We start from the raw sequence: 16322 nt of genomic DNA on the forward strand, positions 1-16322 counted from the left end.
AGCTTTTATGAAGCTGATAATGATAGCACCTCTACAGATGGTATCTGTGGCAGGTAGCCTAGCGGTTAAGAGCATTAGGACAGTAACCAAAACGTCGCTGGTTTGAATCCCTGAGCCGGCAAGGTGTAAAAATCTGCCGCTCTGTTCTTGAGCAAGGCAGTTAACCCCAACAACAACAGCTCCCCAGGCGGCGTGGACGTCGATTTAAGGAGAGGTTGGGTTAACTGTGGAAGACACATTTAGGTTAAATGCATTCAGTTGTGCAACTGACTAGGTTTCCCTTCCATTTCCCTTATCTAACTGCATTTGCGTTCTCTCAAGATGGTGAAAGGAATGCATCATATTTTTTCACTCCTGTTTCTGAGTAAAAATGTTGCTTACATTTGGTGTAGAATTTTACTGCAACAAATGCTCCATTTTGCAGAAGTTAATATTAAGGTTATGTGAGAGGTTATAGACCTACAGTCAGTGTCCAGATTTCAGTTTAATTTAACAAGTGGGGGGACAGACATACATACATACATACATACATACATACATACATACATACATACATACATACATACATACATACAGCAGCAGTCGAAATTTTGGACACACCTACTCATTCAAGGGTTTTTCTCTATTTTTACTATTTTCCACATTGTAGAATAATAGTGAAGACATCAAAACTATGCAATAACACATATGGAATCAGTGTTAAACAAATCAAAATATATTTCAGATTCTTCAAAGTAGCCACCCTTTGCCTTGATGACAGTTTTTCACACTCTTGGCATTCTCTCAACCAGCTTCATGAGGAATGATTTTCCAACAGTCTTGAAGGAGTTCCCACATATGCTGAGCACTTGTTGGCTGCTTTTTCTTCACTCTGCGTTCCAACTCATCCGAAACCATCTCAATTAGGTTGAGATCGGGTGATTGTGGAGGTCAGGTCATCTGATGCAGCACTCCATTACTCTCCTTGGTCAAATAGCCCTTACACAGCCTGGAGGTGTGTTTTGGGTCATTGTTCTGGTGAAAAACAAATGATAGTCCCACTAAGCGCAAACCAAATCTGATGGTGTATCGCTGCAGAATGCTGTGGTAGCCATGCTGGTTAAGTGTGCCTTGAATTCTAAATAAATCACAGACACTGTCACCAGCAAACCACCTCCACACCATCACACCTCCTCCTCCATGCTTCACGCTGAGACCCACACATGCAGAGATCATCCATTCACCTATTCTGCGTCTCACAAATACACGGTGGTTGGAACCAAAAATATGAAATTTAGACTCATCAGACCAAAGGACAGATTTCCACTGATCATGTTTCTTGGCCCAAGCAAGTCTATTCTTCTCATTGGTGTCCTTTAGTAGTGGTTTCTTTGCAGCAATTCAATCATGAAGACCTGATTCCCGCAGTCTCCTCTGAACAGTTGATGTTGAGATGTGTCTGTTACTTGAACTCTGTGAAGCATTTATTTGGGCTGCAATCTGAGGTGCAGTTAAATCTAATGAACTTCTCATCTACAGCAGAGGTAACTCTGGTTCTTCCTTTCCTGTGGCGGTCCTCATGAGAGGCAGTTTCATCATAGAACTTGATGGTTTTTGTTACTGCACTTGAAGAAACTTTCAAAGTTCTTGAAATTTTCTGGATTGACTGACCTTCATGTCTTAAAGTAATGATGGACTGTCATTTATCTTTGCTTATTTGAGCTGTTCTTGCCATAATATGGACTTTGTCTTTTACCAAATAGGGCTATCTTCTGTATACCATCCTTACCTTGTCACAACACAGCTGATTGGCTCAAATGCATTAAGAAGGAAAGAAATTCCACAAGTGAACTTTTAACAAGGCACATCTGTTAATTGAAATGCATTCCAGGTGATTACCTCATGAAGCTGGTTGAGAGAATGCCAAGTGCGTGCAAAGCTGTCATCAAGGCAAAGGGTGGCTACTATGAAGAATTTTAAATATAAAATATATTTTGTTTAACACTTTTTTTGGTTATTACATTAATCCCATATGTGTTATTTCATAGTTTTGATGTCTTCACTATTATTCTACAATGTAGAACATTGTAAAAAATAAAGAAAAACCCTTTAATGAGTAAGTGTGTCTAAACATTTGACTGGTACTATATATATTTTTAATTTTATCCAGTCAGATAAACACTCCAAACAGCCTCCCCGACGCTCGGAGGCATCCACTTGGTCCTAAAGCACACCGTTACCTCATTTTGTATCACATTCCAAGAATAAAACGGGGGGACTGAAATAATTTTTGGGGTCCCCAGTGAAAGTTGCACCCCTGATTTGAAGTCCCCTTCTTGTGACAGTCTTCTTGTTATTGTCGATTTTGTATCGAGCCTCACAATCATCACATAACATAGCAAGCACTTCTATCATCCTCTTTTACCACTTCACCAAATCTTTTTAAAACATTACTTTTATGGCCCTCCCTTCTCTTTATTTTCAACTCTCCTTTTTGAAGTGCTTCTCTTCATGAATTAAACTCGGACGTTGTCCATTTTGCCTCGGTGGATCGGCATTCACTTTTTCTGCCCGATCCCAAAAGCATTTGGTGGTTGGTGTGTAGGCTATTTAGTGAGTGTATAGTTAGGCCCCAAAGCTTAGGCTTATGCACTAATGCCAGATAGCCTAAAATAATGAAATAAAAACCGAAATGTAGCCTATAGATATAAATTGCACAATAATTATATATTTATGGATTTTTTTAAGTGTCAATATGTCACTTTTTGGGCGACCTGGCCAAATTCACATGGAAATGTGAGTTATATACTGTATCTATCATTCTACTTGAAAGCAAGACTAAAGCGGTAGATCTATTTCTATGCTTCCCGTTCTTAAGTTTTTGTTTTTTTACTTTCGGTTTTGTACACCAGCTTCAAACAGCTGAATCAACCACATTTTTGCTTATGCGATTTCTCCATAGTGCAACTTTAAGGTAGGATATTCTTTGCTCTTTATTCAACCCGCCACCCGCCCTTCATCCACACAGTATGTCATGACTTTAAACCCGCCGCCCTGCGGATAGGACCGCGAGGACTGAGGGTTGTGAGTCAACCCGCACATCACTGTTGTGTTTATCCCACACCAGCCTGTGTGTGTTAGTGGAGCTGGCCAGGCTACAGCCCTAATCTGGTGTGAGTTTAATGCAGCGAGTGTGCTCTACAGCTGTTAAATGTTTTTAAGCAAGCAGAGCTCCCTTCCAGACAGGCAGCCTCCCTCCATTAATGCAATTTATGCCTCTAGAACGAGACGGACAGAATAAAAGGATCATGTGAGAGCAGACGCTGTTTAGGGGCGAGAGGAGAACTGTGAGTGGAGATCTTAGCTGGCACAGGTATTCTGTGGAAAGATCAATGTATAACCTGTATAGTTAGGACATTTATAGCCGTCATAGTATTGTGTTGATGCAAATGTCTGGGGGTGAGGCTGACTATACTGCTCGCGTTGCGTACGCGAGCATTGCAAAATAAATGTAGAAATCTATATTATTCAATTATTGCACCCACACTGCTCACGCGCGCCAACAAGCGTCTGCGTTGCCAAGGCCTAAAATATTTCTGACGCAGATCGCGCTGCAAGTCCTGCCTCTCCCATCTCCTCATTGGTTTAAAGAAGCAGGTACCCACGTGCCATCTCCTCATTGGTTATACCCACATGGGTGACTTAAAGACGAAGGAGGTCAGAGGCGGTAATGCACCTAATTTATGAAAGTTGACAATCGCAATATAAAGTCAAGAGAAGAAAAAGCCTAGAAGGAGGAGAGATGACTAGAAACGATTTGGTTGACTGTTTTATGTGTGGATTAATTGTCGGAGCAGAGGACCTTGTGCATTTCAGGTAAAATAACAACTCAATGTTTATATTGAACAGCAAGCAAGCTAAATAGGACAAATTAGCTAGCAAGGGCAAGCTAGCTAGCTAAATTGGCATAAATGTTTCATGTTTTTTGACCTGTCTCCAAATTAATGTCATTGGTTCAGAGTTTGTTTTGATATTTTAACCTGCATGTCGTGATCGCGTTTGGTGTGGGGGGGACAAAATACATTTCTGCACGATGGCGCACGGGCGCAGCCGGTTTGGGTTCCGTGTAAGCCTATAATGATGATATGTAGATTTTAGAGCCCGACCGATATGTTTTTTGAGTTACATTTTTTGGTGAAAAAAAATGACCTATGCCGATATATGGGCCCGATATACTGTTTACTATAGGGAAATGAAAACGTGACATTTTTCCATACTGAATTCTCATCAATTGCCATCCAAAAGAGCAACTGTCCAATAACTTTGCTTTAAATGTTGTATTAATACATTGTGACAATAATGACACATCATGAGAATGAACAGAAGTGTTCAGATCAGCATGAGATTCCCTTTTCTCATCCTATTTATTAAATATTAGTTATTGTGGATTTATCGGCAGGTATCGATATAGAGATGAAAGGCTAATATCATCTGTTAACCGATATATCGGTCGGGCTCTAGTAGATTCAGTTTACCAGGTAGCCTGGAATCCAAACTGAATGTTGCTCTGTTGGATTGTGAACCAATAGTCCGTTTGGATTCTAGGCTATCTATTAGAACAGTTTGAGAATACAGACAAGTGATGATGAATAATGACCTATAAGTAATTTATTTTATTTTTATTTATCCGTTATTTTTACCAGGTAAGTTGACTATGAACACGTTCTCATTTACAGCAACGACCTGGGGAATAGTTACAGGGGAGAGGAGGGGGATGAAAGAGCCAATTGTAAACTGAGGATTATTAGGTGACAGTGATGGTTTGAGGGCTAGATTGGGAATTTAGCCAGGACACTGGGGTTAACACCCCTATTCTTACGATAAGTGCCATGGGATCTTTAATGACCTCAGAGAGTCAGGACACCTGTTTAACGTCCCATCCGAAAGACGGCACCCTACACAGGGCAGTGTCCCCAATCACTGCTCTGTGGCATTGGGAGACTTTTTAGACCAGAGGAAAGAGTGCCTCCTACTGGCCCTCCAACACCACTTCCAGCAGCATCTGATCTCCCATCCAGGGACTGACCAGGACCAACCCTGTTTAGCTTCAGAAGCAAGGCAGCAGTGGTATGCAGGGTGGTATGTTGTTAGTAGCACGTATGTGAGAGAGTGCTCCCGTACATACATTGCTACTCTCTGTTCATCATATATGCATAGTCACTTTAACCATACCTACATGTACATACTACCTCAATAAGCCTGACTAACCGGTGTCTGTATATAGCCTCGCTACTCTTATTTTTAAATGTCTTTTTACTGTTGTTTTATTTCTTTACTTACCTACACACACACACACCTTTTTTTCGCACTATTGGTTAGAGCCTGTAAATACGCATTTCACTGTAAGGTCTACACCTGTTGTATTTGGCGCACGTAACAAATAAACTTTGATTTGATTTGAGAGACCATTGTGATGTGATGAGTAGGGTGGTGTCTCAGACAGTTTGTCCAGTCAGTAAGCCCCTGGGAAGCTGCATAGGAAATTACTAATGAGATGAGTCACCAGTCATTAACACTAGCATTGTTACTGAGACCTCTTCTGCGGCCCACATGGCATCCTATTCGCTATTTAGTGCCCAACTTTTGACCAGGGCCCACAGCACTCTGGTCAAAAGTAGTGCACTACATAGGGAATAGGGTAGCATTTTGAGACGCAGCCTGTGACCTACAATCAGAGAAACCAACCGGTATTCACATAACACAGATGTTGGGTAAAAAAACACACTACAGCCTCAACTCCTAACCCTGTTACCTACCCAGTGTTTTAACTCAGTATCCGGAGTTCCAGGCTTCGGGCACATGAATTCAGTGATGTCAAATAAATAATTAGTCACATGCTTCGTAAACAACAGGACTAACAGTGAAATGCTTACTCACAGGTCTTTTAACAACAACAAAGTTAAAGGGATACTTCGGGATTTTGGCAATGATGCCCTTTATCTAGCAGGTACCGTACCCATAGACATCCAGTCATTGCGCTAATGCTAATTAGCATTGGTTCACGAAACTACCTCTAACTGCCTTCATACTGGACACAGAGACATAAAAATGGTATCCACGAGTTCATCTGACTCTGGGGAAGTAGATAAAAGGGCATTGCCAAAATCTCGAAGTATCCCTTTAAAGATACAAAAGCAAATACAAAATTGAAATAGTGACACGAAGAATAAATACACAGTGAATAATGAATAGCAATAATGAGTAAAGATAACATGGCTATATACAGGGATTACCAATACAGAGTAAACGTGCAGCTGTACGAGGTAATTGAGGTAGCTACGTTATGTAAATATGGGTAGGGGTAAAGTGAGTGAGTGCAAAAAAAGGTCAATGCAGATTAGGGTTGCACATTTTGGGGAATATTCAGAGGTGGAAACTTTCCGTGGGAATATATGGGAATTAACGGAAATATATCAAATAAAATGTTATTTGTCACATACACATGGTTAGCAGATGTTAATGTGAGTGTAGCGAAATGCTTGTGCTTCTAGTTCCGACTATGCAGTAATATCTAACAAGTAATCTAACCTAACAATTTCATAATAACTACCTTATACACACAGGTGTAAAAGAATGAATAATAATATGTGAAAGAGCGATGGCCGAACGGCATAGGCAAGATGCAGTAGATGGTATAGAGTACAGTATATACATATGAGATGAGTAATATAGGGTATGTAAACATTATATAAAGTGGCATTGTTTAAAGTGGCTAGCGATACATTTATTACATCCATTTTTTCATTATTAAAGTGGCTAGAGATGAGTCAGTATGTTGGCAGCAGCCACTCTATGTTAGTGATGGCTGTTTAACAGTCTGATGGCCTTGAGATGGAAGCTGTTTTTCAGTCTCCCGGTCCCTGCTTTGATGCACCTGTACTGACCTCACCTTCTGGATGATAGCAGGGTGAACAGGCAGTGGTTCGGGTGGTTGTTGTCCTTGATGATCTTTTTGGCCTTCCTGTGACATCGGGTGGTGTAGGTGTCCTGGAGGGCAGGTAGTTTGCAATTTAAATGTAGATATTTTTGATATATTTATCATGTCATATGGAGACGAACCTTTTACCTTATCATAAGTAGACATAATTGCATAATTGCAAATCTTCACAAGGGATGATTTCACTGAACAACAAAAGAAAGGGAATATTGAATGATCCCAAATGATCTATCGCATCTCTCAAAAACATTTTCAACATACATCTGTAAAGTGATGGTCTAGAAACTAAAGCTTTGGTTGTCTTCCTCTCAGGCTTCCAAGTCTTCTCACTGGACCTCCTCAATGTCCACCTCTTGAACATCATACACTATAGTGATGACATCATAGGCCTAGTTGATCTCTGCACCAGACAGGATGCTCTTGCCAGCATACTTGGGGTCCAACATGTACGCTGCGGTGTGTATGGGCTTCAGGCAGAAGTCTTCACGCATTTTGATGCATTTCAGAACTGCAGTTTCCTCTGCTTGGAGCAACAGTGAAGTGGGTAGGGCAGTACGGATTTATTTTCTTACATCTGCAAGCAGAGTTTGAACATCAGACAGGATGGCATTGTCTCCCTCAATCTGTGCAATGGCTACTGCTATAGGTTTCAGGAGATTCAGGCTGCTTACCCCTCTCTCCCAAAATACATCATCCAGGAGGAACCTCTTGATGGGGCTGTCCATATCGGCAGACGGTGATATGGCCATTTCTTGGAGAGACTCCTTCCCCTGCAGGAGACTGTCAAACATGATGACAACACCACCCCAACGGGTGTTGCTGGGCAGCTTCAATGTGGTGATCTTATTCTTCTCACTTTGCTTGGTGAGGTAGATTGCTGCTATAACTTTATGACCCTTCACATACCTAACCATTTATTTGTCTCTCTTGTAGAGAAGAATGTATCCATTGTTTACATTGCCATGATGTCCTTGAGGAGCAGATTCAATGCATGAGCAGCACAGCCAATGGGTGTGATGTGAGGGTAGGACTCCTCCACTTTAGACCAAGCAGCCTTCATGTTTGCAGCATTGTCTGTCACCAGTGCAAATACCTTCTGTGGTCCAAGGTCATTGATGACTGCCTTCAGCTCATCTACAATGTAGAGACCGGTGTGTCTGTTGTCCCTTGTGTCTGTGCTCTTGTAGAATACTGGTTGAGGGGTGGAGATGATGTAGTTAATTATTCCTTGCCCACAAACATTCGAACACCCATCATAGATGATTGCAATAGTCTTTTCTCTATGATTGGCTTGACCTTCACTTAAACTCTGTTGAACTCTGTATCCAGCAAATGAGTAGATAAAGCATGTCTGGTTGGAGGGGTGTATGCTGGGCCAAGAACATTCAGAAATCTCTTCCCATACACATTGTCTGTGAGCATCAGAGGTGAACCAAAAAATAGAGTAAAAAAATGAATAAATCTATGTACAGATAAATAGTTAAGCAGTTGTATCTTACAAAGGAGTTGTTTCATCTATGTTTCAAAATGAAACAGGTGAAATGGAAACAGGTGAATTAACACTCCTCAGTTAGCAGGCTCAAGCAAGCTAAAACCCACATGGTAGCAAAAACTAACTAGCAGAAATTGTTAACAAGTTAGAAATGATTTAAACACACTTTTCTGTAGGATACTATTTACTAGTTAAAAGCATGTATGTCATATAAAATATATTCACCCCACCCAGTATTGTAATCAAATCTTACCAGTAAGCATGTAGTCCATGGCTCAGACAGTGTAGTAGTGTGGGCTCAATAGCAAGATCTTGAGAATCAGCTGTACATGTGATGGAAGAGTGCACTGTGCATGCAGAAGGTTGCAATTCCATTGAATTGGGGATAGTTTAACCAAAATATGCCACAAGACCTAGAATTTCCTTATGTGTATCCCACAAAAAAGGTTCACTATTATAAACAAACTTTTTTGAAGAATTTATATTAAAAATTCCCCAAATTCCCAGGCTTAACCTGTCTAGGACTGGGGTTCTGCCAACAGCCAATAAAATTGCAGGGCGCCAAATACAAATCAACAGAAATCTCATCAATCACATTTCTCAAACATACAATATTAGGCACCATTTTATAGATAAAATTCTCGTTAATCCAGACACAGTGTGTGATTTCAAAAATGCTTTACAGCGAAAGCTCCACAAACGATTATGATTATTGGTCACCACCAAGTCACAGATGAACCCAGCCATTTTTCCCGTCAAAGGGAGGAGTCACAAAAATCACAAATAGAGATAAAATGAATCACTAACCTTTGATGATCTCCATCAGATGACACTCATAGGACTTCATGTTACACAATACATGTATGTTTTGTTCGGTAAAGTTCATATTTATATCCAGAAATCTTATTTTACATTGACGTGTTAGATTCAGTAGTTCCAAAACATGCAGTTATATTGCAGAGAGCCACATGAATTCACAGAAATACTCATAATAAATGTTGATGAAAATACAGCTATTACACATGAAACTTTAGATGCACTTCTCCTTAATGCAACCACTGTGTCAGATTTCAAAAAACTTTACGGAAAAAGCATCATCTGAGAACGGCGCTCAGAGCCCAAACCAGCCAGAGAAATATCCGCCATGTTGGGTAGTCAACATTATTCATAAATAGCATTCGAAATATTCACTTACCTTTGATGATCATCATCAGAATGCACTCCCAGGAATCGCAGTTCCACAATAAATGCTTGTTTTGTTTGATAATGTCCATCATTTATGTCCATTTATGTCCAATAGCTTCTTTTGTTAGGGTGTTTGGTAAACAATCCAAAAGCGGAATTTTCCCGGAAAGTTTCCGACCCTTTGCAACCCTAATGCAGATAGACGTTCAAAATGGTATCCACAACATCCTCTGACTCTGGGGAAGTAGATAAAGGTCTTCATTGCCAAAATCCTGAAGTATTACTTTAATTATTTATGTGGATACCGAGGAACTTGAATTTCTCGACCCGCTCCACTACAGCCCCATCGATGTGGATGCTCGCCCCTCCATTTCTTGCAGTCCACGATCAGCTCCTTTGTTTTGCTGACGTTGAGGGAGAAGTTGTTGTCCTGGCACCACAAGTCTCTGACCTCCCTTTCTATAGGCTGCCTCATTGTTGTCGTGATCAGTCCTACCACCGTCGTGCTGCCAGCAAACTTCATGATGGTGTTGGAGTCGTGCACGGCCACGCAGTCGTGGGTGAACAGAGTACAGGAGGGGACTAAGCACACACCCTTGAGGGGCCCCCATGTTGATTGTCAGCTGGTGGATGTGTTATTGCCTACCCTCATGCAGCCCATCAGAAGTCCAGGATCCAGTTGCATAGGGAGGTCAGGTTTTTTTTGGAATTAAAGGGGCTTAGGTGGTGGGCGTGGGAGGAGGCGTGACAATGGGAGAGGTCGGCCCATGAATTTTAGAGAACATTTTAGAGGCCCCCGCCTTGGCTGTGTAGTATTTTTAAGCAAATTTTATGCCATTCCAAAAAATCTCCATGGAGCTGATAGATATTTGTGACATTTAAAGCTAATTTCCTGATATTCTAAACATTTCGCAATGCGGCTAACGAAAATGTTGCTGATTTAAGCATGGAGCAGAGAACATTATTTTTCAGTTTGAAATTAATTTACTGCAATTCTATGCATTTGGCCATGGCTAATGCTGTGTTATTTTGCTCAAACATAATAACAAAACCAATACTGCTAAATTCATTGTTTTTGAAATTCTCAGTTCTCCCTGACTGTCTAGCTTTGTTCTACATACTTTATATCTGGGTTTAGTCATTTAAGTTAACACTGAAAGCATTTTTCCATCCTGAAAATGTGTAAAACATTTAATTTATTGTTGTCCCCGCAGGAGGCCTTTTGCCTTTTTAGTAGGCTGTCATTGTAAATAAGATTTTGTTCTTAACTGACTTGCCTGGTTAAATAAATAAAATGAATGTAAGAAAAGTCAGTAAAGACACTTGCCAGCTGGTCAGCACATGCTCTCAGTACGCGTCCTGGTATTCAGTCTAGAGTTTTGTCGCCTCTAGTTGCACAGGTGACATGCTGGTAAAAATTAGGTAAGTGGTTAGAGCGGGGCGGCAGATAGCCTAATGGTTAGTGTTGGGCCAGTAACCGAAAGGTTGCTAGATCGAATCCCTGAGCTGACAAGGTAAAAATCTGTCGCTCTGCCCCCGAACAAGGCAATTAAACCACTGTTTCTAGGTTAAATTAAAAAATGAGTTTGAATTCATTATTACAGGTTCCAACTTTCATTCTTACACATGGTAGTTCTTCAAGCCGATGCCACAGATTGGCAGCCCAGTAGATAGTACGGCAGCCGAGTAGATAGTACGGCAGCCTAGTAGATAGTACGGCAGCCCAGTAGATAGTACGGCAGCCAGTGCTATACATCATAAGAAGCATACAATCTAGAACGGAACTGCTTACCAAACCTAATCCTAACAACATCATAGCAGCAATTGCCAGCAAAGTACTACCGTGATGTTATTCTAAAGATGATGGCAGTATCTTATCTAGTGGGTATCCCAGATCACTATCACACTATGTGGGTGGGGGTCCCTGCCATGTGAGGGCTCAGGAAAGCCGCAGGCTGTTCTCCCTCACCCTCAGCCTCCAGGAAAGCTCCAGCATAAAGCAGCCAGCCACAGTCTTACTAGGTCGGTTAGGATTAAACATCCAGCTGCCAACCTCCTCTCCTCTCTACCCTGTCCAATCTCTGGATCATGTATTGTGACTTTCCCCAATACCTTAGCTCTGCATTTGTAGTAATGCAATACTTCTTTATAATATAGTCAACATATTTTTGGAGAATCACTCGTATTTACACATATGTAACCAATATATATATATATTTTTTTTAACCTTTTTTTAACCAGATAGGCCAGTTGAGAACAAGTTCTCATTTACAACTGCGACCTGTTCAAGATAAAGCAAAGCAGTGCGACAAAAACAACAACACAGAGTTACACATGAGATAAACAAACGTAGTCAATAACACAATAGAAAAATCTGTATACAGTGTGTGCAAATGAAGTAAGGAGGTAAGGCAATAAATAGGCCATAGTGGCGAAGTAATTACAATTTAGCAATTAACACTGGTGTGATAGATGTGCAGATGAGGATGTGCAAGTAGAGATACTGGTGTGCAAAAGAGCCAAAAAACAAATATGGGAATGAGGTAGGTAGTTGGTTGGATGAGCTATTTACAGATGAGCTATTTACAGATGGGCTATTTACAGATGGGCTGTGTACAGCTGCAGAGATCGGTAAGCTGCTCTGACAGCTGATGCTTAAAGTTAGTGAGGGAGATATAAGTCTCCAACTTCAGTGATTCTTGCAAGTCGTTCCAGTCATTGGCAGCAGAGAACTGGAAGGAAAGGAAGCCAAAGGTGATGTTGACTTTGGGGGTGACCAGTGAGATATACCAGCTGGAGCGCGTGCTACAGGTGGGTGTTGCTAAGGTGACCAGTGAGCTGAGATGAGGCGGACCTGGAGCCAGTGGGTTTGGCGACGAATATGTAGCGAGGACCAGCCAAAGAGAGCATACAGGTCGCAGTGGTGGGTAGTATATGGGGCTTTGGTGACAAAACGGATGGCACTGTGATAGACTGCATCCAATTTGCTGAGTAGAGTGTTGGAGGCTATTTTGTAAATTACATCAAGGATCGGTAGGATAGTCAGTTTTACGAGGGTATGTTTGGCAGCATGAGTGAAGGAGGCTTTGTTGCGAAATAGGAAGCCGATTTCTAGATTTAATTTTGGATTGGAGATGCTTAATATGAGTCTGGAAGGAGAGTGTACAGTCTAGCCAGACACCTACAGTAGGTATTTATAGTTGTCCACATATTCTAAGTCAGAACCATCCAGAGTAGTGATGCTAGTTGGGCGGGGGATGCAGGCAGCGATCGTTGAAGAGCATGCATTTTGTTTTACTCAAATTTTAGAGCAGTTGGAGGCCACGGAAGGAGTGTTGTATGGCATTGAAGCTCGTTTGGAGGTTTGTTAACTTCTTATGGCTGCAGGGGCAGTATTGAGTAGCTTGGATGAAAGGTGCACAGAGGTGCCCATAGTAAACTGCCTGCTCCTCAGTCCCCATTGCTAATATATGCGTATTATTATTCGTATTGGATAGAAAAGACTCAGAAGTTTCTAAAACTGTTTGAATTATGTCTGTGAGTATAACATAACTCATATGGCAGGCAAAAACCTGAGAAGTTCCACTTCCTGTTTGAATTGTTTCTGAGGTTGCAGATTTTCAACCAAGCTCTCATTGAAATTACAGCGAGATATTGATGAGTTTTCACTTCCTACGGCTTCCACTAGATGTCAACAGTCAATAGAACTTTGTCTGATGACTCTAATGTGAAGGGGGGCCGAAGGAGACAGGAATTAGTAATCACTGCCATGAGGTGACCACGCATTGAACACGCGCCTTCACATGAGGAGGACCTCCGTTCCACCGCTCTTCTGAAGTCAATCTAATTCTCCGGTTGGAACGTTATTCAAGATGTATGTTAACAACATTCTAAAGATTGATTCAGTACATCGTTTGGACATTTCGTCATGTAATAGTAGATGCGCTTTGTGACTTTGGAATTGTTTACCGCTAACGCGCTAACCAAAGTAGCTAATTGGACATAAATAACGGACATTATCAAACAAATCAAGCATTTATTGTGGGCCTGGGATTCCTAGGACTGCATTCTGATGAAGTTCATCAAAGGTAAGGAAACATTTATCATGTATTTTCTGGTTTCTGTTGACCCCAACATGGTGGCTAATTTGGCTATTGTTCTGAGCTCCGTCTCAGATTATTGCATGATTTGCTTTTTCCGTAAAGTTTAAAAAAAAATCTGACACAGCGGTTGCATTAAGGAGAGGTATATCTATAATTCCATGCGTATAACTTGTATTATCATATACATTTATGATGAGTATTTCTGTTGAAACGATGTGGCTATGCAAAATCATTTGATGTTTTTGGAACTAGTGAATGTAACGCGCCAATGTAAACTCAGATTTTTTGTTATAAATATGAACTTTATCAAACAAAACATGCATGTATTGTGTAACATGAAGTCCTATGAGTGTCATCTGATGAAGATAATCAAAGGTTAGTGATTAATTTTATCTCTATTTCTGCTTTTTGTGAAAGCTATCTTTCGCTGGAAAAATGGCTTTGCTTATTGTCGTTTGGCGGTGACCTAACATAATCGTCTGTAGTGCTTTCGACGAAAAGCACATTTGAAATCGGACACTTTGGTGGGATTAACAACAAGATTACCTTTAAAATGATATAAGACACATGTTTGAGGAATTTTAATTATGAGATTTCTGTTGTTTGAATTTGGCGCCCTGCACTTTCACTGGCTGCTGTCGTATCGATCCCGGTAGCGGATGCAGCCATAAGAAGTTAACACAGTGTCCAAAGAAGGGCCAGATGTATACAGAATGGTGTTGTCTGCGTAGAGGTGGATCAAATAATCACCCGCAGCAAGAGCGACATCACTGATATATATAGAGAAAAGAGTTGGCCCGAGAATTGACCCCTGTGGTACCCCCATAGAGACTGCCAGAGGTCCGGACAACAGGCCCTCCGATTTGACACACTGAACTCTATCTGAGAAGTAGTTAGTGAACCAGGCGAGGCAGTCATTAGAGAAACCAAGGCTGTTGAGTTTGCCGATAAGCATACGGTGATTGACAGAGCCGAAAACCTTAGCCAGGATAATGAAGACGGCTGCACAGTACTGTCTTTTATCGATGGCGGATATGATATCGTTTAGGACCTTGAGCGTGGCTGAGGTGTACCCGTGACCAGCTCGGAAACTGGATTGCATAGCGGAGAATGTACGGTCGGATTCGAAATGGTTGGTGATCTGTTTGTTCACTTGGATTTTGAAGACTTTAGAAAGGCAGGGCAGGATGGATATAGGTCTGTAACAGTTTTGGTCTAGAGTGTCTCCCCCTTTGAAGAGGGGGATGACCGTGGCCGCTTTCCAATCTTTAGGAATCTCAGATGGTTGAACAGGTTGAACAGACTAGTAATAGGGGCTGCAACAATGGAGGTGGATAATTTTAGGAAGAGAGGTTCCAGATTGTCTAGCCCAGCTGATTTGTAGAGTTCCAGATTTTGCAGTTATCAGAACATCAGCTGTCTGGATTTGGGTGAAGGAGAAGCGGGGCGGGGCTTGAGCCCGTTGCTGCAGGTGGTGCAGAGTTATTGGCCGGGCTGCGGTTGCCAGGTGGAAAGAATGGCCAGCCGTAGAGAAATGCTTATTGAAATTCTCGATTATCGTGGATTTATCGGTGGTGACAGTGTTTCCTAGCCTCAGTGCAGTGGGCAGTTGGGAGGAGGTGCTCTTTTTCTCCATGGACTTTACAGTGTCCTAAAACTTTTTGGAATTAGCGCTGTAGGATGCAAATTTCTGTATAATGAAGAAAAGGAAGGCTACCGTGGTGTGAGTGAAACTAAAAATCTACAGTGAAGCTGGGGGGGAGGCCAGCTCCAGGCCAGGAGTCAGTAGTAGCTAGTAGCCTCTGCTGTGTTTGCGGCCGTTGTTTGAAGTGTGCTGTTTGTTTTGGGCTAGTGTTTACTGTGCTCATTGGGACCAGCCATTCAGCCTTCCAACTGTCTCCTAATGACATTCCTAGGTCAGGTGACGCATTACATAAGCTAAATGAACTTCTCTCTAAATGTGTGTGTATGTGTGTTGTACTGTATAATTAATATACTGTTAGCAGAAGACAAGGGGGAAGTTATCATGTGATTTGGGACATTGCTAGTGTTGATATGTTAATTGAAAGTGCTAAGTTGATTTGTAATGGAATATCTACATAGGCCTACAAAGACCCCTTATCAGCAGCCATCACTCCTGTGTTCCAATGGCACGTTGTGTTAGCTTAGTTTATCCAAGTTTATCATTTTAAAAGGCTAATTGATTATTAGAAAACCCTTTTGCAATTATGTTAGCACAGCTGAAAACTGTTGTCCTGATTAAAGAAGCAAATATAAAGATGGTCATTATGGCCAAACAGTTCTATTTTTGTTTCATCAGGCCAGAGGACATTTCTCCAAAAAGTACGATCTTTGTCCCCATGTGCAGTTACAAACCATAGTCTGGCTTTTTTTATGGTGGTTTTGGAGCAGTGGCTTCTTCCTTGCTGAGCGGCCTTTCAGGTTATGTCGATATAGAACTTGTTTTACTGTGGATATAGATACTTTTGTACCTGTTTCCTCCAGCATCTTCACAAGGTCCTTTGCTGTTGTTCTGGGATTGATTTGGACTTTTCTCACCAAAGTA

The 16322-nt window shown here is 41.4% G+C and overlaps 1 protein-coding gene across 6 annotated transcripts in view; it reads left to right on the top strand.

Moving 5' to 3' along the window:
• Positions 1 to 16322, top strand: part of ccny (cyclin Y) — a 79572-nt gene that overhangs the window by 1634 nt on the left and 61616 nt on the right. The window lies entirely within an intron of this gene.

The sequence above is a fragment of the Salvelinus fontinalis genome, chromosome 25 (genome assembly GCF_029448725.1).
Source record: "Salvelinus fontinalis isolate EN_2023a chromosome 25, ASM2944872v1, whole genome shotgun sequence".
NCBI lineage: Eukaryota > Metazoa > Chordata > Actinopteri > Salmoniformes > Salmonidae > Salvelinus > Salvelinus fontinalis.